Consider the following 18,353-nt stretch of genomic DNA (forward strand, 5'->3'; position numbering starts at 1 on the left):
TGTTTCCAGTGCTGACTCCTCCGTGTTGCCAGGTTTGCCTTACGCATATTTTACTCCTCATCAGCTACTCCCCCCCTCCCCAGTCTAATTGAGTGTTCTCATCGCTTACGCCCAATTAGCTCTTCCACCCATTTCCTTTGTGTTTCAGCGCTGCCATTTTTCTTTCTGCCAAACATTAAATGCTCGTCAGTTGAGTGGACCCCGGCCCGTCTAATCATCTCCCCTTTTTTAGGTAAAGGCGCCTCTTCGTTTTTAACTTCCGTTTGAAAATGCCACGTGTCACCTTCCTATTGCACCGATGGAACCCTCATTCTCTGCGCCGCCCTCAAGTATATATATCTTGTTTTCGTCCTCATTTCGCCATTTTTGCCATTCTCGTTTTCACCAGAAAAATTCTTGATCGTTGTATGCTCCCTCCATTCGCCCGACGCTTCTTCGACATTTGTCGGATTCTGCTCACTCCCTACACATTTCCACGATCGGACTTAGGTATTGTCTCCATTCTCCTTTCCTCGGGTTGTGTGACTGTGAAAAACCTGCGTCACTTCTTCTGTTTTAGGAAAGCTAAGTTTTAGGCAAAATACCGTAAAAATCATAGAAATGTCTTCATATTCAGTTCCCCTTTCTGTCATGGGAGAAAAGGAAATGAAACGACTAGATAAAGCCTTGCGGGGGCCAATTCCCAGCTTGACCTGTCGCCTTTCCAACAATAAGTCCCTTGAAACTCCTTCCAACTTACGGGATAATAGTATTGCTCTATGGGAGCAACAGGTAGCGGCAGGGCTGCGTTTGTCCCCACCCTCATTCCTTGTAGAGATCTGTAATTATTCCCGTGTTCCCTTTTATCAGCTTGCCCCTTCAGCTCTGCGAAGAGCCTTCTTCTTCCATATCCTGGTAAGATACCATGGCTGCCGAGATACAGCAGAGCTATTTTGTCAGACCCAGATCCTAAAGAAGACCAACACCCATTACAGCTTTTCCACCAACAAAAAAATTAAAACCACTTTCATGAGTAAGCTGCCCTCTACCGATAAAAATCTTATAAATAAATACTGTATAGTTTCTACAGACAAAGGAACCTGGCGTGCCTTTGCCAGCGTCACTGACGTGATCTGGGACCCAGAGCGGCACACTCGGCCCCTCCGTACTCTCCCCCCCTCTCTTCTGACCGTGACTTTAGACATTTTTGATCGACTCAACACCCTTCACTCTTCCAAACCCTTTCCCTCCAAACGTTTGGTAGAGAATAATTCAGCCCTGGCGACTAACGGGTTGTTCTCCCGTTTTCCCTATTCAAAAATAGGTAATGACATTGTTTTTGCTTTCTTTTTTGTTTGGTGTGCGTAATAATAAGATATGCCAGATGCTAACCCGCTTTTACTTGCTTTAGACATGGATTAGATGGCAGACTGCGAGGGCCTCCTCCCAGCCCCGGCAGCGGAGGATGAAGCCAGGGCTAAAACTCCCCGGGGTGACACATCCCAGGATGTTCCCTCAGAAGCTGACACGTCCAAGACCGTCAGCGATGTCCCAGAGTTTGGGGGCCCGACCGAGGCCCCTTCCTCTATTGACATACCCATAACTGAGGGTGTCTCTTCAGTCCCGGTCTCCTTAATCCCTTCCCACCCCGGTCCTCGTCACCCCAGCCCAGTCCTGGAGCAGATTACTCACATTTCTACTGTCCATACCAGGCTCCGGGACGGGGACGAGGACGAGGAAGAGCCGGTCGAGGAAGAGATAGAGATCCTCGATGTGGCGCCAGTGTCTGTCCTCCGAAAGCTTAAAGGAAGCCACGCACTCCAGAAGTACAGCCGCATTAAATGCAGAGATTTCAAGGATCGTCATTTCTCTGCAGAGCCTTACTTTTTGGTGATTATCTTTTCAAAGACGCCGTATCTCCTGCTCTCAAAGTAGCCGTTCTCACCAAACAAATGAACCTCGAAGATTGAAACCTCATCAAAGTTCAAATCTATCTCCAACGGATGAATTCTTGAAGACCATTTTAGCCAACGGATCTATTCAAGACCTCTCCTATAAATAGAGCTCGAGGATCACTTCAATCTTCACCGATTCAATTACACAAGCTGAAACGCTGCCGAATTCGTCACTCAGCAAATCAAAGCTATTCCAAAGTTTGAATCGAATAAGAGAATCACAAAGCCAAAATACAGTCTCTACTTATTACACACATTCTCTTAGAACTTAGGCAAATATTGTGTATCCAAAGCCTAGGTATAACTGATTACAGAGAGCCTGCTCTTTGTAATCTAGTTGGCAAGTTTTCAAACCTCCTTTCAACTGACCGAATCGAGAGTTTGAGCCGAGAGGAGTTCAGACCCGTGTTCTGACTCCGTGAGATCTTAGTCTTTGCGGAAAGGCATAGTTTTGTCTCAGTGAAGCTAAGAGTGAGAAATCCAACCCAGTGTGTTGGTGCCAAAGATTGGATCTTTGTTTGTTTAGGTTTGCTGTGCACCCGTAAGCACAAGCCCAGTGAAGTTTGTTAGTGTGATCAACTGACCGTGGATGTAGGAATTAGATTCTGAACCACGTAAAAATTCCTTTATTGTTTATCGCTTTCAGTATTTACTTTCTTATCTGTGCACAAGCCTTTCTTTAACTGAAATTGATTAACCGCAAAGTCAAACATAAATCTTGACAACGTGATTAATCACTAAGGCTATTTCAAAGTAAAGTTTTCCACTGCCAGTGTTATTAGTTTAATTGATAAATCTCCGGATAGTCAGTAAGACTCATAACACCCCTCTGTTTTACAAACCCGACTGAAGCCTAACATGTATCAGTTAAAGTCTTTGACTTAACTGATAACTCTTTACTGAAGAGATATTCAGTATCGTCGTCAACCTAAGTTTTGCTAAACTCTTTTAACTGAAAAAGTTATGTTGGTTTGTTTTCCTTCAGTTTTGTTTAAAATAGCCTATAGGTGTATTCCCCCTCCCCCATACACCTATTCGAGACCTTCCGGGACCTAACATAAGTTCTTTAAATTTTTAACAATGATATGTGAAAGCATTAAAAGCTCATTGTAAATTATTTTATTTTTTATTTTCTTTAAATGGAAATGAGAGATATATTGAGATTCATATCCGATTTATTACAATGGAGAGGAAATCATATTATTATTATTCATCAAATATAGCTCAGCAGTAAGGAAGGTGTTGATGATAGCTAGCTTATAAGTTGTACTATTTTGAATATATATACTCCCTCCGTCCACCAATTCATATCCTACTTTCCTTTTTAGTCCGTCCACTAATTCATGTCCTACCCATTTTTAATAATTATTTATACATTTTTTAATTTGTGGATCCCAATGAACAATACATTTTTTCTCCACTTAACTAATAAACAATACACTTTGTGGATCCCTTTTTCCACTCAATTAATAAACAATACACTTTATGGATCATTTTCTCCACTAAATTAATAAACAATATTATAATTTTTCTTAAAACCCGTGTTTCCTCCCCTAGGTCATGAATTAGTGGACGGAGTGGGTATATAGCTTTTTATTCAATGTCAAGTAGCTAGAGACATGCAACTATCGTATATAATTATGGGTATTCTTTAATAAAAACATACTCATTCCTTCCTTTTTAAGTGTCCATCCCATCAAAATACTGTTGAATTAAAATTTTATTGGAAAGAAGAGAAAAAGAAAAAAAAACTCAATCCATCCATTAATAGCACAATACGCTAACTAAGGGTCGAGCTTCATCAAAACTTTCTCAGCAAAAATTCAGTGGAAAAAACACCGTAAAATGAAAAAAGAGTGCTCGTCTATAACAACAAAATAAAAATAAAACACCAACAAACGATCCTCCCAAGTCCCCCAAAAGAAAAATAGACGAAAGAACGAAGAAATGGATCGTCCTAAACAAAAAAAGGGAATGAAAACGATTTCGATCCTAAGAAGCTAGCCCCTCCAGAAATTGATGCAGGGAAGAGCAAATCCAACGGAGCCCGTTCCGCACTAGAACTCAGCCTCCAGCGCACCGAAAAGCTGACAAAGACACCGATGGTCACCCCAAAACCCAGTTGTCGAAACCTCCAAAACCGAGGAAGAGGTCAACCACCACCAAGCAAAGTAATCCCAACTAGTTCCCATAAACAGCAAACCCCATCTCAAATCTCCTCCAAATGATCGGACAAGTGATTGTAAGCCCCAACACATCATCGAGTTGCCAAACCACTCACACGAAGAAAGGCTTATGAACATCTGCATGAACCAAGTTAGAAATCTCATTGATCTCATGATACCACCAACCCTCATCTTCGACATCTGATGCCAAACAATTAGCAACCTGGTTGCCTTCACGAAAAATGTGAGAGACATGAAAGTTCTTGTCTACGATCATGTTAAGAACTGCATTCTAGCAGCCTTTGAACCTCCAAGGAACTAATTTGGATTTATTCGCGAAAATATGCACCACATACATCGAGTCGGATTCAATCCAGAGTCAAGCCAACACAGAACGACGTGCTAGAATAAAGGGAGCCTATATCCATTTGCCCCAACTCACCTCCGACAATGAAATAGCAAGATAAATATAAGCAGAGGTTGCCGTCACTTCTCCAAATCCCGAGTGAATCCATGATCTCTCATTAAGCCCGTTAGAAATAGGGGTCCTAATAATTGCAAAAGCCACATCCGGGAATGAATTAATAAAATCATTCGTGAAGTGCCACATGTCATGGAAGAAATAATCTGAAATAGTCTAACTTAAGAAATGGTGCATGTTTGGGGATGTCAAGGCAGTCAACAAGCTTGTGCCCAACCCTGTTATCGAGCCAAAAATGGATAGTGCAGCCATCCCCAATGAAGCAGAAAGAATCCCATGAAAGGTTAAGGACCGAGCTGCGAACCCCTTGCCAAATAAAAAAGTGTGTCGTTCTGAAACTTGTTCAAGACATTTAGTAAGGTAACTGATTCAACTAGAAACACCTCTAGATTGACTTGCAATAGAACAAGGACATCCTAGCGATGGTAAGTTGACCCAGTGTCATCTCTCAAGGAAGATCTTTAAGGGCTTTTAATTATGTCACAAGAAAGCGGTAAACTTTGATTATTAAACTAAAACTTATAAAATAAACTTAACATGAAATTAAACTTGTAATTAACTAGGCAGAAAAGAATGGAAGAAAGAACGTAAACAAAAGAAACTACTAAACCCTAGGCAAGAATTAAACGAACTTAAGAATTTAAACGCTTCTAACTAAGAATTTAAATAACTTTAATTAAAGCTTCTAATCTAATGAACGTAAACTAAATTGCATAATTTAAAGCAAAGCATAAACATAACGAAATTGCATAATTGAAAGCAAAGCGTAATTTAAACGATGCAAATGAATTAAAATAAATACGAAATACCATAAACTTCTCGAAGGTGCAACCACTGTCACTTGATCACAAATTCGAAAGGAAAACTAAACAAAACTAAACTTAAAATCTAACTAGAACAAAGAACTCGAACAATTGAAGAACAATGAAAACTTGAAAAGCCTAAGTCTTTGGTTGCCTTGCGGAAGGATGATTCTCCAAGGTGGAACGAAAGATTAGGGCAAAGGGTTGATTATTACAATGAATATTAAGACCCTATTTATATACTTCATTCCAACCCTAATTACCATCAAAATTGGCCTTGCAAAACTGGACTCTTAAAGATAAGCATCGTGAAATCAAAGGAAAGTCCAGCTGGCAGCGTGCTCTGCAAGTAACGGTAACTCTGGAGAATATTTGCTAACTCTGGAACCGTGCTGACTCTGGCGGTCAAGGCAGAGCTGGAAGTCAGCTCTGGATAAGTGTTGATAGCTCTGGCGAGTCATGGTAGAGCTGGAAGTCAGCTCTGGAATTGTGTTGACTCTAGCGAGTTCTAGCTCTGCTCTGACAAGTTTGTTCTGCTCTGGAGAATTCAGCTCTGATAGTGAAGTTCAGCTCTGGAGATGATCAGCTCTGACTATGGAATTCAGCTCTGCTCTGATGCAGACCTATCCGCGCAGCTTCTCAACTCTGCTCTGGCGCGGACTTTTAGCTCTGGACACCAGTTTGCTCCTAAGTACGCAATTTTGACCCAAAATCTCCAACATAACACTCTTCCATCTATAAAATCAGAATCTCCTGCAAAGCATAAAACAAACCCATAAACGCACCAATTTCTAGGATATTTAACTCAAAATAAACACATACAAACCCCCAAATTAAAAACAATTAAGCATAAATCAGTAACGTCTTCGAAAAGGCGAGAACCCCATCGAGAAGGAAGTCAAATATGCATGCAAAAAAGTGGGTATTTCTTTTTATCATTTTACTCCTAACTATTACATGAAAAATTCAAAAAGAAAATAATATTAAAAAATTATGCATCATTTTATCATGAAACTCTAAAATGTAACACTTGCTTATGGACAAAATTGACTTCTTAATAAGATACTTATGAATCATTTGGTTTGGTAGATGAGATAAATAAAATTGATAGGATTAGAGGGTGATTAAATAATTCACCAAATTTTAGTGTGATAAATAATCATTCAATTGAATGATAAGATGTGGACCAAGTCACATGCTCAATCATACAAATCAAACACTTGATTAAGATGAATTATTTTATCAATTATGTCTTACCGCTCGAACCAAACTCCTTAAAATAACTAAGGGGGTATACTCTTGTATCTATAGTAGTCGGTATTGCGAAATATATATAAATGAGAAATGAAATATACTCCCTCCATCTCATTACAAATGTCTCATTACTTTTAGGCATGAAGATTAAGAAATGTGTAGAAAGTAGATAAAATGAATTCGTAGAAATCATTTAAATATTAGGTATAGAGAAAAAATATATTATCAAAAAAGAAATGAGACATTTGCAATGGAACATCTCATTGTGAAAAGTGCGACATTTATAATGGGACAATGGAAGTATATATGTAAGTGATATTTGAATTCATACACTCTCTCAGATACTCCCTCCGTTTTTTTTTAAGTGTCCTATTAAGATAAATTTATTGTTCATTTTTAAGTGTCATATTTCAAAATTTGAGAATAAATTTATTACACTTTGCAAATAATAAATATGGGCACAAAGATAATACTCCAACTTTCTTGATATATATATATTTTTTTCCATCGGACACTTAAAAAAAATCACAGATGGAGTACAAATTTAACGAACCAACTAAGGAACAAGTCAAAGCAATGATAACAAAATTTTACCATTAACGTATTGTGAATTTGAGTGATTAACAATAAGTGAGCTTGTCCTCTCAAAAAAAGAAAAAAAGACATTCAAAATAAAGTGTGGCTGGAATAGTAGAATCTCTAATCTTACATTTATGTATGTACGTTTCGGCCGGGTTTCTAACTATTTTCGTTAATAATTATGAGGATATAGTACTACTGTCGCTTATAATTGTACGCTAACATTAATCTTTTCAAGGAAATGGAAATATCAAAATAGTATCACTCCTGTGCGCGAATTCAGATCCCATCCGGATCCCACGAATTTCACTTATTTACGGATGTATTTACTTTGATGAATAAATTAATCATTGAAAAAAGAGGAATAACAAAAATTTATATTTTTAAATATCTTATTTTTTTTAATATTTAACATAAAAGAGAAGTTTACCATTTTTTCTTCCTTATTTTCACTTCAATGGTAGATAATATTATCACAATGGAGGCATAATATTATTTTTGAAGCGAAAATAAGGAAGAAAAAATTGTAAATTTCTCTTTTGTGTCAAATGATAGAAAAGAAATTTAAAGGCATAATTTTTTGTTATCCATCTTTTTCCAATGATAAATTTATCCATAAATGTAAATACACCCTACAGGGTTAATTACCGGAAAATTCATATACTATCATAGTTTTTGATTTTTTTTCCCCATGATTTTCAAATTATGTGTCACAATCCATGAATTAAATATTCATTCTTTGAAATTTTCTTCCGACGATATTTTCCGCCCCATATTAAATCCTAGTTGGTTATCGGGAAGCTAGCGTGACTATGTCGTCCGACAACTTGAACGACACCGTTTTTATTTAATTAAAACGATGTCGTTTCTGTATTACGATTGAGGTTGTCAGAAATTATGTTTAATTAGGGATTGAAGCTCGAATTCAAGAATCAATCAAGAACTATATCAAGTTTGTAAACATGGGATTCCTGTCCTTATTTGTACGTTCCACACCGATAGACTAGTACTCCCTCCGTCCCACTATAATATGCTCGTCTTTTATTTTGAGTGACTAATAATGTATTTTAAATGTTTTAAGTGATGTGGACCACAACACTTTTTCTCTTAAAAGTAAGTTTATTAATCTCAGTGCCAAAAAGAATTGAGTCTATTCTAATGGGATGGAAGAAGTAGTACTTTATACATCAACACTAAGAATAATTATCAGCTTGTATTTGTCAATTTTATTTATAAGAATTATTATTTTTATTTGAAATGAATGTTACTTTGATGAGAAGACTTGTCACAGTTTCTTTTTTTTTTGGATATAAATCAATAATTAAACAAAGAAATTTAAAGATTATGTCACAATGAACTCAAATTCAAGATATTTGGCTTAATATTAACCAATCTACTGATAGCTAGACCAATACATACAAACGAAAACTTGTCACTTTTATTTATAATAATTTTCAATTTTATAACTGTTTGTTAAGAATAAGACTATTACTTTTATCTGTAATACAATTATTTCTATTCATAGCAACTGTTACTTTAGATAACGCGTTATGAATGGGGTGATAGGTTGGGTGTGGGCCGGACCCGGCCCACTCGCGCACTCTAGCCGTTGTCAATAGACAATAGTTACTGATCAATGTGTAGTTAAGGTTCCGACAATGAACATATAAATTGGCATTTACGTGAAAGGGAACTTGAAATGTAATGTTAAATATTTTGATCGTTAGTGACTACCTATATGCATATCAAATTATCAAGGGAGAAGTAACAAATAACCCCTATCATACAATCCCCTAACATATTTACCTTTTTATTTTTTGATTTTGAGCTGTTAGCCGCTCAACATATCATAAAGAGTGCAAAATGTCTCCTGCTTTTAACGGATATTTAACACGTTAAGTATTTTTTATTTAAATTTCTTACTATAAGCATAATTTTTTTTGAATTTAAATTTAAATGTTTGTAATATTTTTTTAAATAAAATCATTTTTGAATACACACACTTTCACTGCGTTCTTAATTAATATAAGGTTATCTTTGTCTATCGAATTATTTCTACTTCCATATATCGTGTATGCTTTTGAATTTTTAATTAATACAAGGTTATCTTTGTTATGTTTTATTTTTATATACTACTCCCTCCGTCCCACGAATCTTGACACGTTTGGTTTCGGCACGAGAATTAAGGAGTTGTAGATTAGTGTTTTAAGTGTGTAATTAATAAAGTATAAAAGTGATAAAATAGGAGAGAGAAGATAATAAATGTGATAAAGTAGGAGAGAGAATGTAATAATTATTACTACCTTATTTGGAAATGTGTCAAGATTCGTGAAACGGCCCAAAAAGGAAAACGTGTCAAGATTCGTGAGACGGATGGAGTATATATTAATTGGTACGATTTTATTTTTTTTATAATATATATGTATATTAAATCTCATCTAACTTTAATTGTTACAAGAACGCAATGAAAGTGTGTGTGTGTGTGTATTCAAAAATGATTTTATTTAAAAAAAATATTACAAATATTTAAATTTAAATTCAAAACAAATTATATGTTTATAGTAAGAAATAAAAAAAAATGAAAAATACTTAACAGTGTTAAGTGTCCTCTAAGAGCAAGGGGTATTTTGCACTCTTTATGACATGTTGGGGGACTAACAGCCCAAAATCAAAAGATATGGAGATAAACGTGTTAGGGGATTGTATGATAGGGGCTATTTGCTACTTTTCCCAATTATCAATTGTCTTTCACGACATTGTGGACATTGTACGAAATTTAAAGATTATTTGAATTTTCGAATAAATAATCATCATCATTGTTACTCCCTTTATCCCCTATATATATGCATGGTTGATAATGACACGAATTTTAATAAAAAAAATTATTTGAAGTATTGATAGTGGAAAATAGTCCCCACATTGAGGGTATTATTAAATAAATTGTGGGTAAATAGTGTAAGTTAGAAGGGTAAAATTATAAAAATTGTGTATAGGGTAGTATCCAAAAATATAGTATGCATAAATTTGGGGAACGTACCAAAAAAAATGCATGCATAAATATGAGGGACAGAAGGAGTATTATCCAAAGAAACTTGTAACTATTATAATGTTGGATATTGTGAAATTGACAAGTTTAGAATTTAACCCCACGCTCTCTCGTTATCTCAATTAATATATATATATAAGGAGGTTCAAATGAAAACCTTTTTTTTCAAACTATGAATGAGAGAATTGTTTTAATTAATCCTTGAATCGCCAAGATCTATAATGATTATATATTATTTTAATGGACGAATGTACCAAATTTGAGTGCAGTTAATTTCACGATTGATACAATAACTTTATACGTTTAGTGCATTATTCTCAAAATTTTATACTTTCAGTGCAAAACTGTCAGTCCTTTTAAGTTCATACGCACATATATCCCACAAATATATCGCACAAATATATTTCAGCTTTTGATTTATAAAATGTAATGTATTTATTCAAAACAAAAAATTAGAATATTACAATATATCGTACACTCTAATCACTCGTACCAAATAACTCCATATTAATTATGCATTTTCCCTCTATCTATAAAAGTTAGTAATAATCTTACAAGTTCCAAATGATATAATTTCACAAATCAATTTAATAATTGCATTATAAAAAGAATAATAAAATATAATTTAAATCACAATTTAAAATAATTGTTTGGAGGGCTACACACTCCTATATTTATTTCCACCATCGACAAGCTGCACATACCAATATGCATATTTGACTACTAAGTACTTATGTGGGATGTAACAATGTGAATTGAGAGAGACGAGACACTAATAATTAGATATTGACGGTTGAGCCCACAACCGTTTTAATAGATTTATCTTCGAGTTTATTATGACATTTAATGCTTCTAACAACATTCCCACATATACAAAGTGAAAAGAAAAAAAAAAGGTCTAACGCTCACTTTTTTCTTTCCTAACGCAGTTTTCTTGCAAGGCAGGGTCCTTAATTATTATTATTATTATTAGTATTAAATTACCCGTTTCTGTTGGTACCGTGTTCTATATATCTTCTATGCCACTCACATCTTTAATAGCAACAACAAATTAATCTTTATTTTCACTTCCATCTAGAAAAAGTTCATGGATGAAAATCTTAATGGAATTTTTCAAACATTTTTACTAAACAGGCATAAAGTTGGTATTTATTTATTTGGAACCAAATATAGAAAAGCAAGCTTTTGTGATGTTATTATTAACTGATCATTTCACAATATTTAATGGATTTTTAACATTTACTAAACAACCATAAAGTTGGTATTAATTTATGTGGAACCAAATATAGAAAAAGCAAGTAACAAGCAAGCTTTTGTGATGTTTTGCCTCTAATCCAAGTTTGAAGGATTTTAGAAGAATTTGTCGCTGTCAACTACTGCACAAAAACATGCATAACCAATTTCAATTAATTTCGGATTATCGTGTTTATGAAGAAATTAAGAGCTAACTTGAAAGAAATTAAATTCCTCCGTTTTTGGATAACTCGAAGTCTCATGTAAGTTGTGAATATTGTAGTCGCTGAGATTAGAAAAATTTTACCTTTGTCAAAACATGCGACTTTTATGCGTGGATTATTTATTTATTTCGATCAAATTAGCGCGTGAAATTTTGTTAAACTATACTAAACTAGCGTCAAACCCGTCGAAATTCGACGGAAATTATTTTATGTCATCATTTATATTATTTTATGTTATTTTTATTATTATAGCATATGAAATAGTTTATATATAGATTATTTCTTTAATTAATTTGATATGATCAAATTAAATTAGTAATACAATATTTGAAATAATATTAATCTTGATCACTTTCGCCAATTAAATGTAGGTTGTGATAATATAAATACATTTTTATATAAATATTCATTTGATAAAGTTTATAAAAAGTTGATGTGGGATTGAAGATTTTAGAAGAAAAAAAAAACATAAATTTAAAGTATGATATGTTGTACGATTGATGTGTCGCAACTGCTGTTAATCGTATATCGATAATATTTACTCTCTCCGTCCTTCAAACATTTTCCTTTTTTTTTCTATTTTGGTTCGTCCCCAAAACATCTTCCTAACATATTTTTGGAAACAATTTCACTAATTATTATTTTTACAATTTCACTTTTTGTGGGACTCGTTCTCCACTTTCACTAACTATCACTCTTATAATTTCACTTTTTATGGAACCCATTCTCAACTTATCAAATATATATAACTAACTTTTATTAAAACTCGTGTCATCCTCTCTTAGGAAGATGTTTGGGGGACGGAGGGAGTATTAAGTTTGTTCAAATTCTTTAAATTTGACGGATAACAAATAATTTAACTAAACATATGTCATCTGAGTATCATCTCATATGGACCTAATAAGACCAGATAATCATATGAAGCTCTATAGACCACATATAACATTTGAACGTCAAAATTTTGAAAATCATATTCTTTGAAGTTTGAAATACCACATCTGAATTTTGAACATCATCTTGTAAGGAGCTTGAAGATTATAACTTACTTGTGAGTATCATTTTCTCTAGAATTTGTGAAACTATAATTAAGTTATGAGAATAATCTCGTCTCAAACTTTAAACAACATCGTCAAATTTGAAATATATATATATATATATATATATATATAGTTAATTATTTAAGTAAATACATCTATATATAAACGTATTATATATATACATATTAATTTGTGAGTATGATGTGATAAACTTAAACTAATATTATATAATAAAATAAAATACAAATATAAATCTTTTTTAGATATGGAAATTGATTAATAATTTAGAAAAAAAATAAGAATGAATGAAAATTGAAGAAAATTAAAATAGAGTGATTATACGGCGCCATGTAGGATATGATTTATTTTGCCATTATATATATATATATATATATATATATATATATATATATATATAGATTGGGCATAGGCATGTATTTTATTTATTTATAACATTTAATTGAAGAATATCTTTTCTAAAAATTGAATTGACATTTGAATTGATTGCTTTTCGTGGATTGATTTATTGGTATACTTTATTTAAGTTTAAGTCACACCTGGAACAATCTAAATTAAGTGGGTATAAGGATTCCTATTCTGGATGCCATCATTTTATTGAGTTAAGTTTTTCGGATGAAAAAAAAAGGTGGATTGTGAGGCATGATGAGTTCTTGTTGGTCATTGAGTTTATATATATAAGAAAAGTTGTGGACCCTCGAAGTCCTAATGTGTTTTAATTTGGCTGGGTTCCGATAATCAAATGGATATGTAGGATTTATAATTAAATGTATATGTTGAATTTATCTAATAGTTTTATACAATTATTTAATAGTACAGACTTTATCTAATAGTTTTATACGATTATTTAATAGTATATAATTTATCTATAAATTTATATGATTATTTAATAGTTTTTAAATGTAAAAATTGATTAGAAATGTATAAATAAATAAGAATGAATGAGAATTGAGGAAAATTGGAATGAAGTGATTATACGATGCCACGTAGGATAGGATTTATTTTGCTATAATGTAAAAAATTGATTAGAAATATATAAATAGATAAGAATGAATGAGAATTGAGAAAAATTAGAATGAAGTGATTATACAATGCCACGTAGGATAATATTTATTTTGCTATAATATATGTATGATAGGATTTATAATTAAATGGATATGTTGGATTTATCAAATAGTTTTATACAATTATTTAATAGTACAGACTTTATCTAATAGTTTTATACGATTATTTAATAGTGTAGAATTTATCTATAAATTTATATGATTATTTAATAGTTTTTAAATGTAAAAATTGATTAGAAATGTATAAATAAATAAGAATGAATGAGAATTGAGGAAAATTAGAATGAAGTGATTATACGATACCACATGAGATAAGATTTATTTTGCTATAATGTAAAAATTGATTAGAATTATAAAAATAGATAAGAATGAATGAGAATTGAGAAAAATTAGAATGGAGTGATTATACGATGCCACGTATGATAAGATTTATTTTGCTATTATATATGTAGGATTCGATTTAAAATCCATTGTTGAAATTGGTTTATGGTTGAATTTTAATTGAAGATAACTATATATATTGTTTTGTTTGAAACCACAATATTTACTCCATCCATCCCACTATAAATGGCACAAAACACTTGGATACACAAATTAAGAAAAATATATAAATTGGTTAAAAGTGGTATGACCTACACTTTTTTAAAAGTTAATTTTTATTATTTATAAAAATATGTCACTTATAGTGAGAGAACTCAAAATGAAATATATGTTACTTTTAGTGGAACGGAGGGAGTGCGTCAATATATCGACTTCTAAAAAATTATTACATATTTGTAAAATAACCAAAATCTTGTTAAACTAAATTGAAATTCAAACTCAACCTAATTGAATGTAAATAAAAATAAACTCAATTACACAACTCATGCAACTCATCAATATATAGAAACATATAAATAACGTTAACGTCCATTTTCAGATGACTTCTTACTACTTATTGTTGGGAACTTAATGAAATATCCTAATCCTAGTTTTGATGATACCAAAATCAATAGGTTTCACTTGTAATAGACTAGAACTGTTCGAACTCAAGTGTGAGAGTTCTTTTTCTAGTTTAGTTATTGTTCTGAAGATTGAAGACTGAAGAACGAAGGACTGAAGACTGAAGATGCCGACTGATGTGACGATTAAGGCAAAGTCAAATACTAATATTTGACTTATCAGTCGAAGAATCAGTTTCGACTAATTACTTAATGCGCGCCACGTGGATTCAGCGGACTGATACTAAAGTCAAGTATCAGTTAAACATTCTTCCTTGAACTGAACCTCTAAAGTTTAAAGGAAGCCACGCACTCCAGAAGTACTACCGCATTAAATGCAGAGATCTCATGATCGTCCTTTCTCTGCAGAGGCCATTCCTTTTGGTGATTACCTTTTTAGAGATGTCATATCTCCTGCTCCTCAAAGTAGCTGTTCTCACCAAACAAGGAATCTCGAAAATTGAAGCCTCAGCCCAAGTTCAAATTACTCTCTAACGGATGAAATCTTGAAGACCATCTCCGCCAACGGATCTATTCAAGACATCTCCTATAAATTGCGTTCGAGGATCACTTCAATCTTCACCGATTCAACAACATAAATTGAAACGATGCTGAATTCGTTACTCAGCAAACCAAGTCTCCCCAAAGCTTGAATCGAAGAAGAGAATCACAAAGCCAAAAATCAGTCAGTGCTGATTACATATATTCTCTTAGAACTTAGGCAAATATTGTATATCAAAAGCCTAGGTAAAACTGACTGCAGAGAACTTGTTCTTTGTGGTTTAGTTGGCAAGTGTTCAAACCTCCTTTCAACGGACTGAATTAAGAGTTTGTGTCGAAAAGGAGTTCAGGCCAGTGTTCTGTCTCCATGAGATCTTAGTGCCCAGTGTGCGCTAGGAGTGAGAAATCCAACCCAGTGTGTTGGTACTGAAGATAAGCTCTTCAGTTGTTTCGGTTTAGGGGTGAGCATTCGGATTTCGGATCGGATTTTTGCCTGATCCGATCCGATCCGAAAATCCAAAATTTTCCTAAAATTCAATCCGATCCGAACCGTATTATCCGAAAATCCGAATCCGAAAATCCCAAAAATTTCGGATAAAATCCGATCCGAACCGAAAAACCCGAAATGTGAAAAAATTCGAAATGTCAAAAAAAAATCCGAAAACCGAAAAAATCCGAAAAATCCGAAATATATGTCAACCTAACATATTAGATAATTACAATCAAATTAAGGTCATAATTAACAAACCATTAATTATAATCAACCAAAATGGGAGTATAGGGTTAGAATTTAGAAATATTTAACTATTTAAAAACTAATAATTATATATATTTATTTATAATATTATAATATTAATTATATTATAAATATAATTCGGATTTCGGATTTTTTCGGATTTTTAAGGTGCCAATCCGATCCGATCCGAAAATCCGAAATTTGCTTAAAATTCAATCCGATCCGATCCGAAAATCCGAAAAATCCGAACCAAATTTTAAATTTCAGTTTGGTTCGGATCGGATATTCGGATTTCGGATATTTTGCTCACCCCTATTTCGGTTTGTTGTACACCTGTAAGCACACGTTCAGGTTTGCTGTGCATCCGTAAGCACACGCATAGGTTTGTTGTGCACCCGTAAGCACATGCCCAGTGAAGTTGTCGGTCTGATCAACTGACCGTGAATGTAGGAAGTGTTTTCCGAACCACGTAAAAATCTCTGTGTTATTTTCAGCTTTCAGTATTTAACTTCTTACTTGTGTTCTAACTTTCTTAAACTGAAAACTGATTAACTGCAAAGAGAAACTTAATTGTTGACAACGTGTCTAATCTCACAGGCTATTTCGAAAAATAAGTTTTCCGTTGCGTGTGTTATTAGTCTAACTTATCTATCTTCAGATAGTCGGTAAGATTCATAACATCTCTTTGTTTAACAAACTCGACTGAAGCCTTACGTGTGTCAGTTAAAGTCTTTTACTTAATTGATAACTCTTTATTGAACAGTATTCAGTATCAGTAGTCAACCTTGTTTTGATAAAACTCTTATAACTAAAAAGGTTGAGTCAGTTTGTATTTAAAGTTTCATTTTCAAAAATTGTCTATAGGTGTATTCCCCCCCATACACCTATTCGAGACCCTCCGAACCTAACACTTATGTTGTGTTGGTGTGTTTTATTTTTCATATAAAAATAATTATGACCCAAACCGACGGTGGTAACCACAGTTAAGATCATTATATATATGTATTACTCCCACCGTCTTATTACAAATATCTCACTTTTTATAACGGGATAACCCATTACAAATGTCTCATTCTTTTTTTAGCAACATATTCTCTCTTCTGTCTAATACTTTAAATAATTTTCATTAACCTATTTTATCTATTAATTATATATTTTTAATTTTTGTGCCCAAAAGTAATGGAATATTTATAATGGAAAGGTTGGAGTATACGAAAATTCTTGAAGAGAATGAAGAATGTGAATTTGACAAGAAAGGGAGTTGAGAATATCTCTCAACCACCCAGATTTTACATTGAGATGTATGTTTCTAACAAGGAAATAATTTATTTACTTAAATAAGAAATCGTGAAGAAAAAGTTCAAAACCATTGAGTTTTGGCCACTTGGATTGTCTGCAAATGAAATGATTTCCTATATATTTTGTAGCAATATATTTAAAATTTATTTCTGATTGGGACCTGAGAGGCAAATACCAATTCGTTTAATCTATATGTACAATAAGTCATTAATTATTATTTTCTGGTACATGGCGAAGCATTTAATCATATTTATTCGGACAAAATTGTGGATGAAATTTTCACCGGTTAATGTAAAAATATTTTCTTTGATTTTATTTGTTGGTTCTTAAACTATGTGTGTTTTTATGTTGTTACTAATTATGCGCGTGACTACTGAAGTTTCGATAAGTTGTGTTTATACTAAAATATATACACACAAGTATAAAAGAAAAAGCTAAATTCGATAGATAATTAACAGAAATAACGGCTGTTTTTATGATATACTGCTATCGGCCATCAGTAATTTCAGTTTCCCAATTTTCATTTTGATACCTTATATTCAATCCCCAAAATAAATTATGAAAAGTGAATAATTAAAAAATAAATATGAGTTTAATAAAATATAATTATCTTTTGGCATTTACTGATTAATTATTAGACACCTCCTTAAATTTGTTGTCTTTGTTTGGTCATACCTACTTCGGCGGTTTTCTTCGTTAAATTAATCAGAATTTGATAATAACAAAACAGAAAGCTACTTTATCTAATTAATTATCCCAAGTCGTGTCATATCAAATACTAACACCTAATAACCAGCCGGAATTTGTTGGAATAAGTCATTGTTACATCTCAAAACCGTGACCCTCACACATAACTCAAATAGGACAATTACATAAATTTCTAGTCAAATCTACCCTTAGAGTTTAGTTGTTGTCTCTTTCACAAGCCCCAAACTTGTTAGGACATGCTATTAATTTGAATTATTAAAAATTTAGTTGGGGGAGGTCATGATTTAAAAG

Source organism: Salvia miltiorrhiza, chromosome 4 (assembly GCF_028751815.1).
Source record: "Salvia miltiorrhiza cultivar Shanhuang (shh) chromosome 4, IMPLAD_Smil_shh, whole genome shotgun sequence".
Classification (NCBI taxonomy): domain Eukaryota; kingdom Viridiplantae; phylum Streptophyta; class Magnoliopsida; order Lamiales; family Lamiaceae; genus Salvia; species Salvia miltiorrhiza.